The sequence below is a fragment of the Symphalangus syndactylus genome, chromosome 8 (genome assembly GCF_028878055.3).
Source record: "Symphalangus syndactylus isolate Jambi chromosome 8, NHGRI_mSymSyn1-v2.1_pri, whole genome shotgun sequence".
Lineage (NCBI taxonomy): Eukaryota > Metazoa > Chordata > Mammalia > Primates > Hylobatidae > Symphalangus > Symphalangus syndactylus.
The window spans coordinates 87,491,563-87,511,082 of record NC_072430.2 but is presented as its reverse complement, the minus strand read 5'-3'; positions in this window follow the sequence as shown (position 1 = coordinate 87,511,082).

The following is a 19,520-nucleotide window of genomic DNA, read 5'->3' as shown; positions in this document are numbered from 1 at the left end:
CTATTTCACAATTTATGTTCTAAATGAATTAGTCTTAACAACCCAGTGCAAGAGGCCTTATTACTATACTCATTTTTAAGTGAAGAAACTGAGACACCAAGTAGTTAACGATCTTGCCTAATATTGCAAAGCTATTGTATAGCAAAATCAGTTGTAAAGGATAGATCTGTACTCAAAATTTGACTGAGAGTTACATTTTTCTTCCTCATTCTAGTTAAGTAGTACATGTGTAGAAGCAAGAGTTTAGGCAAAAGGAATTCAGTGGAAAAATTAAAGATTGCTCATTATCCCACTTAACAAGTAAACACCACAATGAATGGAAAGGAAGATACCAAATATAATCAGACACATAAATGAGAGGAATGAATTTTTATGTTAATTATTGTGCATATAATGAATGCAATAGTATGCACTAATATTTATTGGTGTCACACAGAAAACCACTTTCTCATGAAGTTGATGACTTAGTTCAGACATTTTAGAATAATTAGAATTAAAGGAGACATTTTTAGCTTGTTTAGAAAGCCAGACTTCATAAAAACTCTAATTGAATTAGAGTTAACTAATGCATTTAGTCATTGTAAGTGAAATGTCTTTTCTATAAAGCAGACCCAAAACAAATAGACTGTTCATTTTTGTTATTATCTTTAGTTTAAATTAATAACAAGAGAGAATATGTATACAGTGTTAAGTTTGCAAAGACCATCATATGCAGTATCTTAATTACCAAAGGATTGAGGGTTCAGAAAGCTGGTATGATCACCATCCTACACGTGTAGAAACTGAAACTCAGAGGTGAGTGTCCTATTTAAGGTTTAGAGTCTATTATATGTTACTAAATCTTATGATCCTTTTTTCCATTAACTAAACTCAGATTTTTAATTACTTCAAACTTGGTGCTTTCTTCCTTCTCACCTTACCATTAAACCAAATCAGTGACATGTCATATGACATGCAGAAAAGTATATTACATGCACCCTGTAGAGCCCAATCACATCTCCTTTTAAAAACAAAGAAAAATCACTTGGGAAGGCAACACTTGAATGGTATGATCCTGAAATCAGCAAAGAACTCTATGTTAGCTGTTTAAATGGTCTCATTAAATAATAAACACTTAACCTTAATTTATATCTTTAATCACACTAAAGGTCATCATAAACTTGCACATGAAATTATTAAATAAACATGAAGAATGAAATCCAATTAGGTCTTCATGTGTCATGTCTAGTAAAACCGTTTACGTTAGCTAAACCTTTCAGAAGTGTCTGCTTTTTAAAGATGCTCTAGCTCTATACTGAGAAGTACATTTTCTAGGTGGCCTTTTTCAGCTATAGTACATTTAAGCTTGGAGTCATGTATTCCAACTCCCTACCATCTATTTCTCCCAACCACCTCACCCCAATTTATTACTATAAAATGGAGAAGAAGGTTCAGGAGGGAAAATATTAGCATATGCTATTCAGAAATAATCAAAAGAAAGCACTGAATATTTTTCAATATTTTACTTATAAATGTATAATATTTTACTTGAACCTAGGCTAGTAAAATTGTTTAAAAATTCAATCATCCATATATCAAAGCAAATTCTCAATATGTCAAAGATTTAAATGTAAAAATTGAGGTGATATAAGTACTAGAAGAAAAAGTAGGTAACTATTTTCTAAATATTAATGTAGCGAAGGACTAAGCACAGTACATATGAAAGAAGCTAGTAAAAAAATTTATAAGATTAATAAATGTGATCCTTGTTCACTGTTGTAGTTTCATTATTAAGCAGAGTCCTGACACTTCTTAGTAAAGTACTCAACCTATAAGTAGTCATTGTTACAAATGTTTTAATTTTTTAAAAAATTATGTCTGACACCCAAAAGATTAGGGTCCTTAATTTATAAAAGATTCTTATCAATCAATAAGAATTGGTTGCTTTTCAGATTCATATACTTCTGCAATATTCATTTAAAGTCTAAAACGAATACTTCTGTGATGAAAATTTTTCTCTGCTAACACTTTAAATTTTTCAGAACACTCTTTTGTACATCATCAGAGTCCTAGAATTGTATATATTAGGCTCTTAATATTTTAGAATATGTAATTAATATTTGATAATATGTTTTCAGTATAAATTTTTATAACATCAGATTAAAAAATACTATAGGTCTGTGTATTTTTCTTTAAATTTGTTCTTTAAATTTAAAATTAAAGAGAATATTTACCACCTATAGTTACATCTCTACTCATTAAGTAAGCTTCAGATATTTATATTTCACTACACATCTCAAACCAAACTTTTCAATATTTTTATAGTTCACAATGCAAATAGCTTCCCTGTTGAATTCGCCTGTCCTAACTAGTTTCTCAGAGAGTCTCACATAGCTTGTCCTCTTGATCTTATTTTCAACCTTTATTATTTTGCCCTGGCACAGAAACTAGAGACTTTGGTCTCTTTTATTCTGTTTCCACTACCATGAGAGATTCTCTTTTGAAGGTTTTTTGCTGTAATTCTTATTACACATCATTCGTTAATTGCCCATTAAGATTTCCCATGATTTAAAGGTAGCAATGTAATAGAATTATCAAAGATGTCATTATTGTGAAATACGTGCTCTCAATCTTTGTCATTTGGCTTCGTTTCTGGCTGATGTCTCTCATTGTTTGCCAGTTATTCAAAATTAACACAAGGAACTTCTGTGATTACTCTCTGAAATCAGGAAGAAGAAACAATGTTCCTGCTTAAGAAATATATACCATTTATCTATATTTAATCTAAAAACCTAAGTATCCTCCTGTTTACAGTTCATGTTACATAATTCCAAGAAAAACTCAGTCACCTACTAGGTCATGACATCAAAAAGTTGTATAATACAATCATTTATCAAGTCCAAGCATAATATTTTTAAAGATCTCCCTTTTTCTTTGTAAATTATAAAGCAAATAGATCCCCAGTTCCACTGCCAACTCCTTTTCTATGATATTGAAATCCATGAAAAATGAAGAGGATAAATCTAATAGGAACTTGTCCTTTGCACTTTTTCCACAGGAACCGTACCTTTGGGTTTAGTGAGATTTCTACAATTTGAAAAGTTTATCTACAAAAATGTGGTGACTTTTATCTGAAATTTGTACACAAATATTCTTTATAAGGTTTTAGATATGTTTGATAACATTCTATGAATGCCTCCTTTTGAATTAAAGAAAAAAATATGTTTAATCATTAGGGCACTTTCACTGGGAATTTCAGGGTACATTCCCTATTTTAGGCCTTAAGACTCCAAGATTTCCCTGAACTGTGGTTATTTATGCCAGTAGTACTAAAACTCAAACTAGAATGGCATTTAAAAATAAAATGTAAAGGAATTTCTACCAAGCATATACAAAGAGTAGAGAAAATCACATAATCAAAAAAGTCCTTAAAAGCAAGTAGAAAGGTGATAGCAGTAAAATACATTACAGTTTCAAGGTTGCATCAAGAAGGGCCTGTGCTTTTCCAAAAATATCCACCCTATTCACCCAGCAAAAAATGACATTTGAAATTCTGAAAAGCAAATTCATTCCTTTGGTGTAACTTGATAAAATATCAATATCCCTGAGAACATTGCAATATTTTATCTGTCATTTTATTTTTAGTTTGAATGAGTTTCAGAATCATTTCCAGCCTGAACAATTTCAAACCATTAATAACTTACACTCAAAACAGGCACACATAAGCTGAGTCCATTTATATGTCAGAAACTTGTAGTAAATTGCAAGTCTTGGAAATTACAATGTAGACTACAATAGTTATTAAAGGAGAAGTAATAAAACACGCTAATTTGAATATGTATTATTAAAATTTAACAGTAACTGCACCAATGGTTTAAAGACTTAGATAAACAAGAGATTTTTTTTTCAGAGTGAAGAATTTTATCACTGACATTAGAACTGCTGGTTCATGGTAACATTTAGAAGCGCACCAACTTTTAGCTCATTTTGTTATTTTTAAATTCTCTAGAGATGATGTACCCCCCTACTGCCTGCATCCAGGGTGATCTACTCCCACAGTCTTATCCTTAAAGTTAAAATTACTGAGTTTTTCCATTTATACATGTTATAGAAAGTATAATATATAACTTCAGTAAAGAAAATAAATGTCCTTCCATTTTTTGCCATTGACTTAAAAGACTGTCTAGGGTAAGCCTAGGGCAGTTGTGCTAACATAGTTGGTAAAGAAAATTGTATATAAACCAGAATTTGTTCAGCAGAAATCCTGCAGACCAGGAGAATGGGAAAATATATTCAAAGTGCTGAAGGAAAAAAATGCCAACCAAGAATACTTCACCCAATAAAACTGTCCTTCAGAAATGAGGGAGAAATAAAAACTTTTCCAAACAAACAAGGGAGTTAATCACCACTAGACCTGCTTTATAGGAATTGCTTAAAAAAAGAGTTATTTAAGCTGAAAAAAAAAGCTCATACTAATGACAAAAACATAAGAAAGTAAAAACTCAACGGGTAATACACACTCATTCTCAGAATTTGTCAATACTATAAAGTTGGTCCACAAAGCAATTTTATCCCTATTAGGAGAGCTAAAAGACACAACTATTAAAAACAACTGTAGTTACAATAAGTTGTTAAGAGATATAAATTACAGAAATAACTGTACATTTTGACATCAGAATCATAAAAGGGCAAGGGAGTGAAAATGTAGTTTTTGTATGCAATTAAAGGCAAGTTGTTATCAACTTGAAGTAACCTAGAGGGATAAGATATTTTCTGTGAGCCTCATGATCACCACAAAGCAAAAACTTACAGTAGTAGCACAAAATATAAAAAAGAATAAAAGCATGCAACCACAGAAATCCATCAATCCACAAAAGAAGACAGCAAGAGAGGAAGATAAAAAACAAATGAACTACAAAATCATCAGAAAACAAATTACACTATAACAGTAGAAAGTTCCTATCAATAATGACCTCTAATGTAAATGAAATTCTCCAATAAAAAGACATAGAGTGGCTGAATGGATTTAAAAATAGACATACAAGATTCAACTATATGCTGCCCATAAGAGATTTGCTTTACTAGTGAAGATACACAGACTGAAATATGTGTATTTCAGGCAAATTGAAAGAGAGCAGGGGTAAGTATACTTATATATGTCCAAGTAGATATGTCAAAAACTATAAAAAGAAACAAACAAGGTCATTATATAATGGTAAAAGGATCAGTCTCCCAAGAAGGCATAACCATTGTAAATATATATGCACTCAATACTGGAGCACTTAAACACATAAAGCAAGTATTAAATGATCTGAAGGAAAAGATAATCTGCAATACAATAACAGCAGAGACCCTCTCCTGACTTTAACAATGGATAGATTATCTAGACAGAATATTAGTAAAAAAAAAATTAAACTTAAATTATACTTTAGTCCAAATGGACCTAACAGACATATACAGAAAATTCTACCAAAGAGCAGCAGAAGACACATTCTTCTCAAGGACACATGAAACATTCTCCAGGATAGATCATATGTTTGGCCACAAAACAAGCCTTAACAAACTTAAGAGGATTGAAATCATTTCAAATATCTTTTCAGATCACAATGGCCTGAAGCCAAAAAACAGTAACAAGATAAATCTAGGAATATACACGAATACGTGGAAATTTAAAAATCGCCTAAACAACACAGAAAAAAATAAAAAAATTTAAAAACACCTTGAGACAAATGAGAACGGAAACAAAATATACCAATGCTCCTGAGGTGCAGGAAAAGCAGTCCTAAGAGGGACGTTAATGGCAATAAATGTCTATATCAAAAAAGAAGAAAGGTCACAAATAATCTGACTTTACACCTTAAGGAACTATAAAAAGAATAAATTAAGCCCAAAGTTAGCAGAAGGAAGGAAAGAACAAAGTTCAGGTAAGAAATAAATGATATAGATACTAGAAAGTAAGAGAAAAAAAAATCAATGAAACTAAATTTTTGTAAAGATAAAATCAACAAATTCTTAGCTAGACTAACTAGGAAAAAGGAAGAAACTACTCAAATAAGATCAGAAATGAAAAGAGAGACATTATAACTGATAACATGGAAACACAAAGGATTATAAGAAACCATTATGAACAATTTTACATCAACTAATTGGAAAATCTATAAAAAAATAAATTCTGAGGTGCATACAACAAACAGAGACTGAATCATGAAGAAATAGGAAAATCTAAGCAGTCCCGTAATGAGTAAGGAGATTAAATCAGTAATAAAACATCTCTCATCAAAGAAAAGCCCACAATCAGAACGCTTCATTGCTGAATTCCAAAAGACATTTAAAGAACTAACACCAATTCTTTTCAAACTCTTCCAAAAATTTAAAGAGGAACAAAGACTTTCTAAGTCATTTCATGAGACTAGCATTATCCTGATACCAAAGCAATACAAGTACACTAAAAGAAAAGAAAATTATAGGTCAATATCCCTGATGAACCAAGATGCAAAAAGCCTAACCAAAATATTAGCAAACCAAATTCAAGAACACATTAAAAGAATAATTCACCATGATCAATTGGGATTTATCCCTGGAATGTTAGGATGTTTCAACATATGCAAATCAATAAGTGTGACATACCACATTACAAAATAAAGAAGAAAAATTATATGATCATCTCTATAGATGCAGAAAAAGCATTTAACAAAATTCAACACCCATTCATGATTTTTTAAAAAACTCTCAACATACTAAGTATACAGAGAATGTGCCTCAACACATTAAAGACCATATATGCCAAAATTGTAACTAACATTATTCTCAACAGCGAAAAGTTGAACGCTTTTCCTCTAAGATCAGGGACAAAACAAGGATGCTCAATTTCCACCACTTCCTTTCAACATAATATTGGAAGTACTGGCCAGAGCAACTAGGCAAAAGAAAGAAAGAAAACGCATCCTATGAAGAGAGGAGGAAGTGAAATTGTCTGTATTTGCTGATGACATTATCTATACATAAAAAATCCAAAAGACTCCACCAAAAAAACTATTTGAACTGATTTAAAAAATCAGCAAATTTGCAAGGTACAAAATCAACATACAAAAATCAGTAGCATTTCTATATACTAATAATGAACTATTCAGAAAGGAACTTCAGAAAACAATCCCATTTACAATAGCAACCAAAAAAATAGGTATAAACTTTACCAAGGATATAAAAGTCCTTTCTACTCAAAACAAGAAGACACTGATAAAAGAAATTGAAGAAAACACAATAAATGTTAAGATATCCTGGCCGGGCGCGGTGACTCACGCCTGTAATCCCAGCACTCTGGGAGGCCGAGGCAGTCGGATCACGAGGTCAGGAGATCGAGACCATCCTGGCTAACATGGTGAAACCCCGTCTCTACTAAAAATACAAAAAATTAGCCGGGCATGGTGGCGGGCGCCTGTAGTCCCAGCTACTCAGGAGGCTAAGGCAGGAGAATGGCTTGAACCCAGGAGGCAGAGCTTGCAGTGAGCCAAGACTGCGCCACTGCACTCCAGCCTGGGCAACAGAGTAAGACTCTGTCTCCAAAAAAAAAAAATAATAATAATATATCCTGTGTCCATGGATTGGAAGAATTAATATTGTGAATATATCCATACTACCCAAAGTAACCTATAGACTCAATGCAACTACTATCAAATTTCAATGTCATTTTTTCACAGAAACAGAAAAAAAAATCATTAATTTATATGGAACCACAAAAGACCCCAAATAACCAAAACAGTCTTGAGCAAAAAGAACAAAGCTGGAGGCATCACACTTTATGATTTGAAACATTATAAAGTAACAATAATCAAAACAGCATGGTACTGGCATAAAAACAGAAGCACTGACCACTGGAATTAGACAGAAACTTCAGAAATAACCTCACCCATTTATAGTCCATTGATTTTTGAAAAAGGTGCAAAATACAATTAGGAGAGGACAGTGTCATCAATAAATAGGGTCTGGAAACTGGTTATACAAAGGCAGAAGAATAAAATTAGACTCTTAAACCATATACGAAAATAAACTCAAAATAGATAAAAGACTTAAGATCTGAAACCATGAGACTACAAGAAGAAAACAGGTCAGAACAATGATTTATTTGGATATGACCCCAACAGCACAGGCAACAAAATCAAAAATAGACAAATGAGATGGCATTAAACTAAAGCCACTGCACAGCATAGGAAAAAAAGTGAAGAGAGAACTTACAGAATGCAAGAATACTGCAAAGTATATATCTGATAAGGGATTAATGTCCAAAATATAAAAGGGACTCAATTCAATAGCAAAGAAACAAATAGCTCAATTAAAAGATGGGCAAAGAACCTGAACAAATATTTCTTAAAAGAAGATATATATGAATGACCAATAAGTACACGATAAATATTCATTACTAATCATTAGGGAAATATAAATTAAAACAATGAGATATCATCTCCCATCTGCTAGAATGGCTTTTATCAAAAAGATGAATGGTAACAAGTATGGGAGAGGAGGCAGAAAAAATAGAACTCTTATACAGGCATATCTCGGGGATATTGCAGTTTTGATTCCAGACCATGGTAATAAAGCACATATTGCAACAATAGAGGCACAAGAGTGTTTTGGTTCCTGAGTGCACATAAAGTCATGTTTACAGTATACTGTAGTTTCTTAAGTATGCCATAGCATTATGGCTAAAAAGACAGTGTACATATCTCAGTTAAAAGTACTTTACTGGCTGGTCGTGGTGGCTCATGCCTGTAATCCCAGCACTTTGGGAGGCCGAGGCAGGTGGATCACAAGGTCAGGAGTTCAAAATCAGCCTGACCAACATGGTGAAACACCATCTCTACTAAAAACACAAAAATTAGCGGAATGTGGTGGTAATCCCAGCTACTCAGAAGGCAGAAACAGGAGAATCGCTTGAACCTGGGAGGCGGAGGTCACAGTGAGCCAAGATTGTGCCACTGCACTTTAGTCTGGGCAACAGAGCAAGACTCCATCTCAAAAAAAAAAAAAAAAAAAAAGTACTTTATTACAAAAAATGCTAACAATCATCTGAGCCTTCAGACAGTCATAATTTTTTTTGCCGGTAGAGGATTTTGCTTCAATGTTGATGGCTGCAAAATAATCAGGATGGTGGTTACTGAAGGTCAGGGTGGCTGTAACAAATTAGTAAAATAACACAACAACAAATTTTGCTACAACCATTGATCCTTCCTTTCACAAAGAATTTTTTTATTATTATAATTTAAGTTCTGGGATACACGTGCAGAACGTGCAGGTTTGTTACATAGGTATACACGTGCCATGGTGGTTGGCTGCACCCATCAACCCATCGTCTACATTAGGTATTTCTCCTAATGCTATCTTTCCCCTAATCGCCCCCACACCCCGACAGGACCTAGCGTGTGATGTTCCCCTCCCTGTGTCCATGTGTTCTCATTGTTCAACTCCTACTTATGAGTGAGAACATGTGGTGTTTTGTTTTCTGTTCTCGTGTTAGTTTGCTGAAAATGATGGTTTCCAGCTTCATCCATGTCCCCGCAAAGGACATGAACTCATCCTTTTTTATGGCTGTACAGTGTATGCATGGTACAAAGGTGCCACATTTTCTTTTTTTTTTTTTTTTAAGATGGAGTCTTGCTCTGTCATCCAGGCTGGAGTAGTGCAGTGGCGCGATCTCGGCTCACTGCAAGCTCTGCCTCCTGGGTTCACGCCATTCTCCTGCCTCAGCCTCCCGAGTAGCTGGGACTACAGGCGCCCGCCACCACGCCCGGCTAATTTTTTTGTATTTTTAGTAGAGACGAGGTTTCACCGGATTAGCCAGGATGGTCTCGATCTCCTGACCTCGTGATCCACCCACCTCGGCCTCCCAAAGTGCTGGGATTACAGGCTTGAGCCACCGCGACCGGCCGCCACATTTTCTTTATCCAGTCTATCATTGATGGGCATTTGGGTTGGCTCCAAGTCTTTGCTATTGTGAACAGTGCCGCAGCAAACATACATGTGCATGTGTCTTTATAGTAGAACAACTTATAATCCTTTGGGTATATACCCAATAATGGGATTGCTGGGTCAAATGGTATTTCTGGGTCCAGATACTTGAGGAATCGCCACACTGTTTTCCACGATGGGTGAACTAATTTACGCTGTCACCAACAGTGTAAAAGCATTCCTATTTCTCCACATTCTCTCCAGCATCTGTTGTTTCCTGACTTTTTAATGATTGCCATTCTAACTGGTGTGAGATGGTATCTCATTGTGGTTTTGATTTGCATTTCTCTAATGACCAGTGATGATGAGCTTTTTTTTTCACATATTTGTTGGCTGCATAAATGTCTTCTTTTGAGAAGTGTCTGTCCATATCCTTTGCCCGTTTTTTGATGGAGATGTTTATTTTTCCTGTAAATTTTCTTAAGTTCTTTGTAGATTCTGGTTATTAGCCCTTTGTCAGATGGATAGATTGCAAAGATTTTCTCCCATTCAGTAGGTTGCCTGTTCACTCAGGATAGTTTCTTTTGCTGTGCAGAACTCATTAGTTTAATTAGATCCCATTTGTCAATTTTGGCTTTTGTTGCCACTGCTTTTGGTGTTTTAGTCATTAAGTCTTTGCCCATACCTATGTCCTGAATGGTATTGTCTAGGGTTTCTTCTAGGGTTTTTATGGTTTTAGGTTTACATTTAAGTCTCTAATCCACCTGGAGTTAATTTTTGTAGAAGGTGTAAGGAAGGGGTCCAGTTTCAATTTTCTACTTATGGCTAGCCAGTTTTCCCAACACCGTTTATTAAATAGGGAATCCCTTCCCCATATCTTGTTTTTGTCAGGGTTGTCAAAGATCAGATGGTTATAGATGTGTGGCATTATTTCTGAGGCCTCTGTTCTGTTCCACCGGCCTATATATCTGTTTTGGTACCAGTACCACGCAGTTTTAGTTACTGTAGCCTTGCAGTAGAATTTGAAGTCAGGTAGCATGATGCCTCCAGCTTTGTTCTTTTTGCTTAGTATTGTCTTGGCTGTACACACTCTTTTTGGTTCCATATGAAATTTAAAGTAGTTTTTTCTAATTCTATGAAGAAAGTCAATGGTAGCTTGATGGGGAGAGCATTGAATCTATAAATTACTTTGGGCAGTATGGCCATTTTCACGTTATTGATTCTTCCTATCCATGAGCATGGAATGTTTTTCCATTTATTTGTGTCCTCTCTTATTTCCTTGAGCAGTGGTTTGTAGTTCTCCTTGAAGAGGTCCTTCACATCCCTTGTAAGTTGTATTCCTAGGTATTTCATTCTCTTTGTAACAATTGTCAATGGGAGTTCACTCATGATTTAGTTCTCTGTGTGTCTATTATTGGCATATAGGAATGCTTGTGATTTTTGCACACTGACTTTGTATCCTGAGACTGCTGAAGTTGCTTATCAGCTTAAGGAGTTTTTGAACTGAGATGATGGGGTTTTCTAAATAATACCATCATATCATCTGCACACAGAGACAATTTGACTTCCTCTCTTCCTATCATGTGATTCTATTTGACAACTTTTGATTCACAGACCTTCTTTCAAATATGAAGTCAATCTTCTCAAAACTTGATGCTGTCTTATCAACTAAGTTTATGCAATATTTTCAAGTTTTTGTCACCATTTCAGTAATGTTCACAGCATCTTCAGCAGGAGTAGTTTCCATCTCAAAAATCACTCTCTTTGCTCAGTCATAAGAAGCAACACTTTATCCATTCAAGTTTTATCATGAGACTGTAGCAATTCAATCACCTCTTCAGGCTCCACCTCTATTTCTACTTGTCTCGCTATTTCCACCACATCTGCAGTTACTTCTTCCACTGAAGTCTTCAACTTCTCAAAATTATCCATGAGGGCAGGAATCAACTTCTTCCAAACTCATGGTAATGCTAATATCTTCCTTCTCCTGTAAATCTCAAATATTCTTAATGACATCTAGAATAATGAATTCTTTCCAGTAGGCTTTGAATTTACTTTGCCCAGATCCATCAGAGAATCACTATCTATGGTAACTGTAACCTTATAAAATGTATTTATTAAATAATAATACCTGAAAGTCAAAATAACTCTTTGATCCATGGGCTGCAGAATAGATGTTGTGTTAACAGACGTGAAAACAGCATTAATCTCCTTGTAAATCTCTATTGGAGCCCTTAGGTGACCAGGTGCATTGTCAGTGAGCAGTAATGTTTTCAAAGAAATCTATTTTTCTGAGCAGCAGGTCTCAACAGTGAGCTTAAAATATTCAGTACACCATGCTACAAATAAACATACTATCATCCGGGTTTTGTTGGTCCATCTATAGAGCACAGGCAGAGTAAATTTGGCATAATTACAGAACTCTTAAGATTTTCAGAATGATAAGAGAGCATTGGCTTTTACTTAAAATCACCAGCTACATTAGCCCCTAACAAGAGAGTCAGCCTGTTCTTTAAAGGTTTGGAGCCAACCATTGACTTTTTTTTCTCTAGCTATGAAAGTCTTAGATGATACCTTCTTCCAATATAAGGCTGTTTCATCTACGTTAAAAATCTGTTCTTTATTGTAGTCGCTTTTGTCACTTATCCTAGCTACATCTTCCAGACAACTTGCTGCAGCTTCTCCATCAGCACTTGATGCTTCACCTTACAATTACATGTTATGGATAAGTGTCTTTCCCAAAACTTCATGAAACAGCATCCACTACCTTTAAACTTTTCTTCTGCAGCTTCCTCACTTCTCTCAGCCTTCTTAGTATTGAACAGGGTTAGGGCCTTTCTTTGGATTAGGCTTTGGCTTGAGGGAATGTTGTGACTGCTTTGATCTATTAAGATCACTCAAACTTTCTCCCTATCAGCAATGAGGCTATTTTGCCTTCTTATCATCTGTGTATTCACTGGAGTAACATTTTTAATTTCCTTCAAGAATTTTTCCTTTTATTCACAACTTTGCTGATGATTTGGCACAAGAGGTCTACCTTTTAGCATATGGCAGTTTTCAACATGCCTTCCTCACTAAGCTTAATCACTTGTAGCTTTTGAGACATATAACTCTTTTTTTTACTTGAACACTTACAGTCCTTGCAGGTTATTAATTGGTCTAATTTTCTGCTTTGTGTCTCAAGGAATAGGAATGCCTGAGGAGAGGGAAATGGGTGGGGGAATGGCCCATTGGTGGAGCAGTCAGAACATACACAACATTTATTGATTAAATTCACCATCTTATATGAGTGCAATTCGTGGTGCCCCAAAACAATTACAATAGTAATATCAAAGATAACTCATCAACTGGGCTCAGTGGCTCATGCCTGTAATCCCAGCACTTTGGGAGGTCGAGGTGGGCGGATCACAGGGTCAGGGGTTCAAGACCAACGTGGCCAACATGGCAAAACCCTGTGTCTACTAAAAATACAAAAATTAGCCGGGCATGGTGGTGGGTGCCTGTAATCCCAGCTACTCGGGAGGCTGAGGCAGAAGAATAGATTGAACCCAGAAGGCGGAGTTCGTGGTGAGCCGAGATCATGCCACTGTACTCCAGCCTGGGTGACAAAGTGAGACTCCATCTCAAAAAAAAAAAAAAAAAAAAAAAAAAAAACTCATCACAGATCACTGTAACAGATATAACAATAATTTTAACTTTATAGATAGTTCAAGAATGACCAAAATATAACACAGAGATACAAAGTGAGCACATGCTGTTGGAAAAATGTCACCGATAGACTTGCCCAATGCAGTCTTTGCACAAACTTCCAAACTGTAAAAAAAAAAAAAAAAAAAAAAAAAAAAAAGTATCTGTGAAGCACAATAAAGCAAAGCACGATAAGATAAAATGAATTAAGCTTGTATATTATTGGGGGGAATGTAAATTAGTACAGTCATTATAGAAAACCTTATGGAGGTTCCTCAAAAAACTAAAAAGAGAACTACCATGTGATCCAGTGATCCCATTTCTGCATCTATATCCAAAGAAAGTGAAATCAATATGTTGAAGAGATCTTTGCACATCCATGTTCATTGTAGCTATTCACAACAGCCAAGATATGGATTAAACCCAAGTGTTCATCAATGGATAAATGGATAAAGAAACTATGGTCTATATATACAATGGAATACTAGTCAGCCTTCAAAGGCAAGGAATTCCTGTTATTTGGGATAACATGGATAAATCTGAAGGACACTATGCTAAGTGAAATAAAACAGGAACAGAGAGAGAAACACCTCATGATCTCACTAATATGTGGAATCTAACAAAGTTGAACTCATAGAAGTAGAAAGTAAAATGATAGTTTTCAGAGACTGTAGGTGGTGGAGGGTGAGAGGATAGGAATGGGGAGTTGCTGATCAAAGGGTACAAAGATTGACATAGGAGGAATAGGTTTTGAGGTCTTTTGCACAGCAGGGTGACTATAGTCAATAATATTGTATTAAGTATTTCAAAATAGTTAAGAGAGTAAATTCCAAATGTCTCACCATAAAAAATAGGTAAACAATGTGAAGAATATGTTAATTGGCTTGATTTAATCATTCCACATTGTATACATCTATTAAAACATGACACTGTGCCTCATAAATGTATACAATGATTGTTAACCAAAAACAACATTTTTGTATGTATTCTTGTAAGTATTTCAGAAATTATACTAGACATTTCTTGATCTGACCAAAGAGGAAACATCTTGCTGAAACACATGTGAATTTAACCTTACAACTAGTTTGATGGCGGTGCCATCTAATGTTGTTACAACAGTTTAATTTAGGCAGGAGGCAAAATGTACTATAAGACTTAAACAAAACAGAAGATCCTCAAAAACAGTTGATGTTTACATATATGTTTTATAATATATTATTATAAAAATAATTTTATCTCTCCACAGTATTTTGCATGCATTTTGGCTTGCTATTACTAATAATTTTAGCAAAAATTGGTTATAAAAGCCAAATAAATCTAAATTTGGCTTTTAATAAGATTTTCAATTTGTTTTTAATTTTTAAAATTGTTTCTAGATTGAAACAAATCACATGTGAATATGTAACAAAAGTGACAATTCAGTAAAATACTTTAAAAATTATAAGGGAAACATTTGCATGACTAGAAAATATTTGCATGACTAGATACCCATATAATGAATCCCAGTACTAATTTCTAGAGAAACTGTGTTCTGGTCCTTATCAATCAAAACACAACCTCATTCTTTATAATATCCCAGCATTGAAAAATATAAAAAGATGATCTTTAAAATGTGGCATGGCTCTAGGTACTGATGTAAGAGATAGTAAAGTTGGAATATAAGTGATAGTGCCTTATAAAATGTTAGAATTTTTTCTAATATTTTCCAAAATAAAGATCACTTATCATATTTGAACCTATTACAATGCTTGAGCATGTTATATATAAAACATGGTTCACCCCTGAATGCTTTAAGAATTCCAATAAAAATTCCAACTGCAACTGCTTGAGCAAGTATGATAAAGTTTAGGTAAATTAAGTAGAACCAGAAAGAAAAAGCCTATGATTAGAAAAAGAAAACACAGATAAAAATAATTCTAAAGTTTCTGTGAATTGGGATCGTAGGAGATAAGGCTAACGTCTGAAGGTGCTCAGGGCAAACAGCCCTCTTGCTGAGAAGGTCTGTCCTCATGCTTAGGGATGTTTCTGCTTCCCTGCACTGACCAGGCTCCTGCATGCATACAATGAGTGCCTGTTTTGCCTTATAGAGAATCCTAAAACTGGGCATACAGGCTGATTTCAAGGAACTCACACAAAAGTGACAGAGCCAGTTATGAGGAACCCACAATTACAAAGAGTACAGACAGGGTTATAATGGAGGTAAGTAGAGGAAATGTGATTGCAAAGGGGGCTCTCCTAAGATAATATTAGTGGATCAAAGGTTTACGTGAAGATTCTTGATCTCAACCTTAATAAGCAAGAGTAAGCCAAGTGAAAGAGAAGGATAAAGATGTTCAGGGGGATATGCAATGGCACCAAGGCAAAAAAAAAAAAAAAAATCATGGTATGGGTCTTTTGTTATGGCTGACAGTTCAGTGTATAGGAGGAAATAAAAAGGGATGAGTCCTAGGTATTTTATTCTCTTTGTACCAAGTGTGAATGGGAGTTTGCTCATGATCTGGCTCTCTGTCTATTATTGGTGTATAGGAATGCTTGTGATTTTGCACACTGATTTTGTATCCTGAGACTTTGCCAAAGTTGCTTATCAGCTTAATGAGATTTGGAGCTGAGACGATGGGTTTTCTAAATGTACAATCATGTCATCTGCAAACAAAGACAATTTGACTTCCTCTCGTCCTATTTGAATACCGTTTATTTCTTTCTCTTGTCTGATTGCCCTGGCCAGAACTTCCAATACTATGTTGAATAGGAATGTTGAGAGAGGCCTTCCTTTTCTTGTGCCAGTTTTCAAAGGGAATGCTTCCAGTTTTTGCCCATTCAGTATGATATTGGCTGTGGATTTGTCATAAATAGCTCTTATTATTTTGAGATACGTTCCATCAATTCCTAGTTTATTGAGAGCTTTTAGCATAAAGGGGTGCTGAATTTTATGGAAGGCCTTTTCTGCATCTATTGAGATGTAAATGAGATCATGTGGTTTTTGTCATTGGTTCTGTTTATGTGATGGATTATATTCATTGATTTGCATATGTTGAACCAGCCTTGCATCCCAGGGAGGAAGCAGACTTGATCAAGGTGGATAAACTTTTTGATGTGCTGCTGGATTCAGTTTGCCAGTATTTTATTAAGGATTTTCACATCGATGTTCATCTAAACACTGCTTTAGCATCTAAACACTGCTGTAGCTGTCTCCCAGATATTCTGTTATGTTGTGTCTTTGTTCTCACTAGTTTCAAAGAATTTATTTATTTCTGCCTTAATGTTGTTATTTACCCGGTAGTCATTCAGGAGCAGGTTGTTCAGTTTCCATGTAGTTGTGTGGTTTTGAGTGAGATTCTTAATCCTGAGTTCTAATTTGATTGCACTGTGGTCTGAAAGACTGTTTGTTATGACTTCCATTCTTTTGCATTTGCTGAGGAGTGTTTTACTTCCAATTATGTGGTCAATTTTAGAATAAGTGTGATGTGGTGCTGAGAGGAATGTATATTCTGTTGATTTGGGGTGGAGAGTTCTGTAGATGCCTATTAGGTCCACTTGGTCCAGAGCTGAGTTCAAGTCCTGAATATCCCTGTTTTCTGTCTCATCGATCTATTAAAGTCTCCCACTATTATTGTGTGGGAGTTTAAGTCTCTTTGTAGGTCTCTAAGAACTTACTTTATGAATCTGAGTGCTCCTGTATTGGGTGCATATATATGTAGGATAGAAAGCTCTTCTTGTTGCATTGATCCCTTTACTATTATTTAATGCCCTTCTTTGTCTTTTTAGACCTTTGTTGGTTTAAATTCTATTTTATCAGAAACTAGGATTGCAAACCCTGCTTTTTTTTTTTTTTTTTTTTTTGCTTTCCATTTGCTTGGTAAATATTCCTCCACCCCTTTATTTTGAGCCTATGTGTATCTCTGCACGTGATATGGGTCTCCTAAATACAGCACACTGATGGGTCTTGATTCTTTATCCAATTTGCCAGTCTGTGTCTTTTATTTGGGGCATTTAGCCTGTTTACATTTAAGGTTAATATTGTTATATGTGAATTTGATCCTGTCATTATGAGGCTAGCTGGTTATTTCGCCTCTTAGTTGATGCAGTTTCTTCATAATGTTGATGGTCTTTATAATTTGGTATGTTTTTGCATTGGCTGGTACCAGATTTTACTTTCCTTATTTAGTGCTTTCTTCAGGAACTCTTGTAAGGCAGGCCCGGTGGTGAGAAAATATCTCAGCATTTGCTTGTCTGTAAAAGATTTTATTTCTCCTTTGCTTATGAAGCTTAGTTTGGCTGGATATGAAATTCTGGGTTAAAAACTCTTTTCTTTAAGAATGTTGAATATTGGCCCTCCCTCTCTTCTGGCTTGTGGGGTGTTTTGCAGAGATAGCTGCTGTTAGTCTGATGGGCTTCCCTTTGTGACCTGACCTTTCTCTCTGGCTGCCCTTAATATTTTTTCCTTCAGTTCAACCTTGATGAATCTGATGATTATGTGTCTTGGGGTTGCTCTTCTCAACCACTGCTATTCAACATAGTATTGGAAGTTCTGGTCACGGCAATTGGCAAGAGAAAGATATAAAGGCTGTTCAAATAGCAGGAGAGGAAGTCAAATTGTCTCTGCAGATGACACGATTGTATATTTAGAAAACCCCATCATCTCAGCCCAAAATCTCCTTAAGCTGATAAGCAATTTCAGCAAAGTCTCAGGATACAAAATCAATGTGCAAAAATCACAAGCGTTCCTATACACCAATAGTAGACACACAGAGAGCCAAATCCTGAGTCAATTCCATTCACAATTGCTACAAAGAGAATAAAATATCTAGGAATACAACTTACAAGGAATGTGAAGGACTTCTTTAAGGAGAACTACAAACCACTGCTCAAGGAAATAAGAGAGGACACAAACAAATGGAAAAACATTCCATGCTCATGGATAGGAAGAATCAATATCATCAAAATGGCCATACTGCCTGAAGTATTTTATAGATTCAATGCTATCCCCATCAAGCTACCATTGACTTTCTTCACAGAATTAGAGAAAACTACTTTAAATTTCATATGGAACCAAAAAAGAGCAAGTATAGCCAAGACAATCCTAAGCAAAAAGAACAAAGCTAGAGGCATCCTGCTATCTGACTTCAAACTATACTACAAGGCTATAGTATTAAAGCAGCATGGTACTGGTACCAAAACAGAGATATAGACCAATGGAAAGAACAGAGTCCTCAGGAATAATGCCACACATCTACAACCATCTGCTCTTTGACAACCCTGACAAAAAAAAGCAATGGGGAAAAGATGCCCTATTTATCAAACAGTGTTGGGAAAACTGGCTAGCCATATGCAGAAAACTGAAACTGGACCCCTTCCTTACACCTTCTACAAAAATTAACTCAAGACGAATTAAAGACTTAAACATAAACCTAAAACCATAAAAACCCTAGAAGAAACCCTAGGCAATACCATTCAGGACCTAGGCATGGGCAAAGACTTAATGACTAAAACACAAAAAGCAATGGCAACAAAAGCCAAAATTGACCAATGGGATCTAATTAAACTAAAGAGCTTCTGCATAGCAAAACAACCCGCCGTCAGAGTAAACAGGCAACTTATAGAATGGGAGAAAATTTCTGAAATCTATCCATCTGACAAAGGGCTAATATCCAGAATCTACAAAGAACTTAAACAAATTTGCAAGAAAAAAACAAAGAACCCCATCAAAAAATGAGTGAAGGATATGAACAGACACTTCTCAAAAGAAGACATTTATGCAGCCAACAAATATGAAAAAAAAAGCTCATCATCACTGGTCATTAGAGAAATGCAAACCAAAACCACAATGAGATACCATCTCAGGCGAGTTAGAATGGCAATCATTAAAAAGTCAGGAAACAACAGATGCTGGAGAGGATGTGGAGAAATAGGAA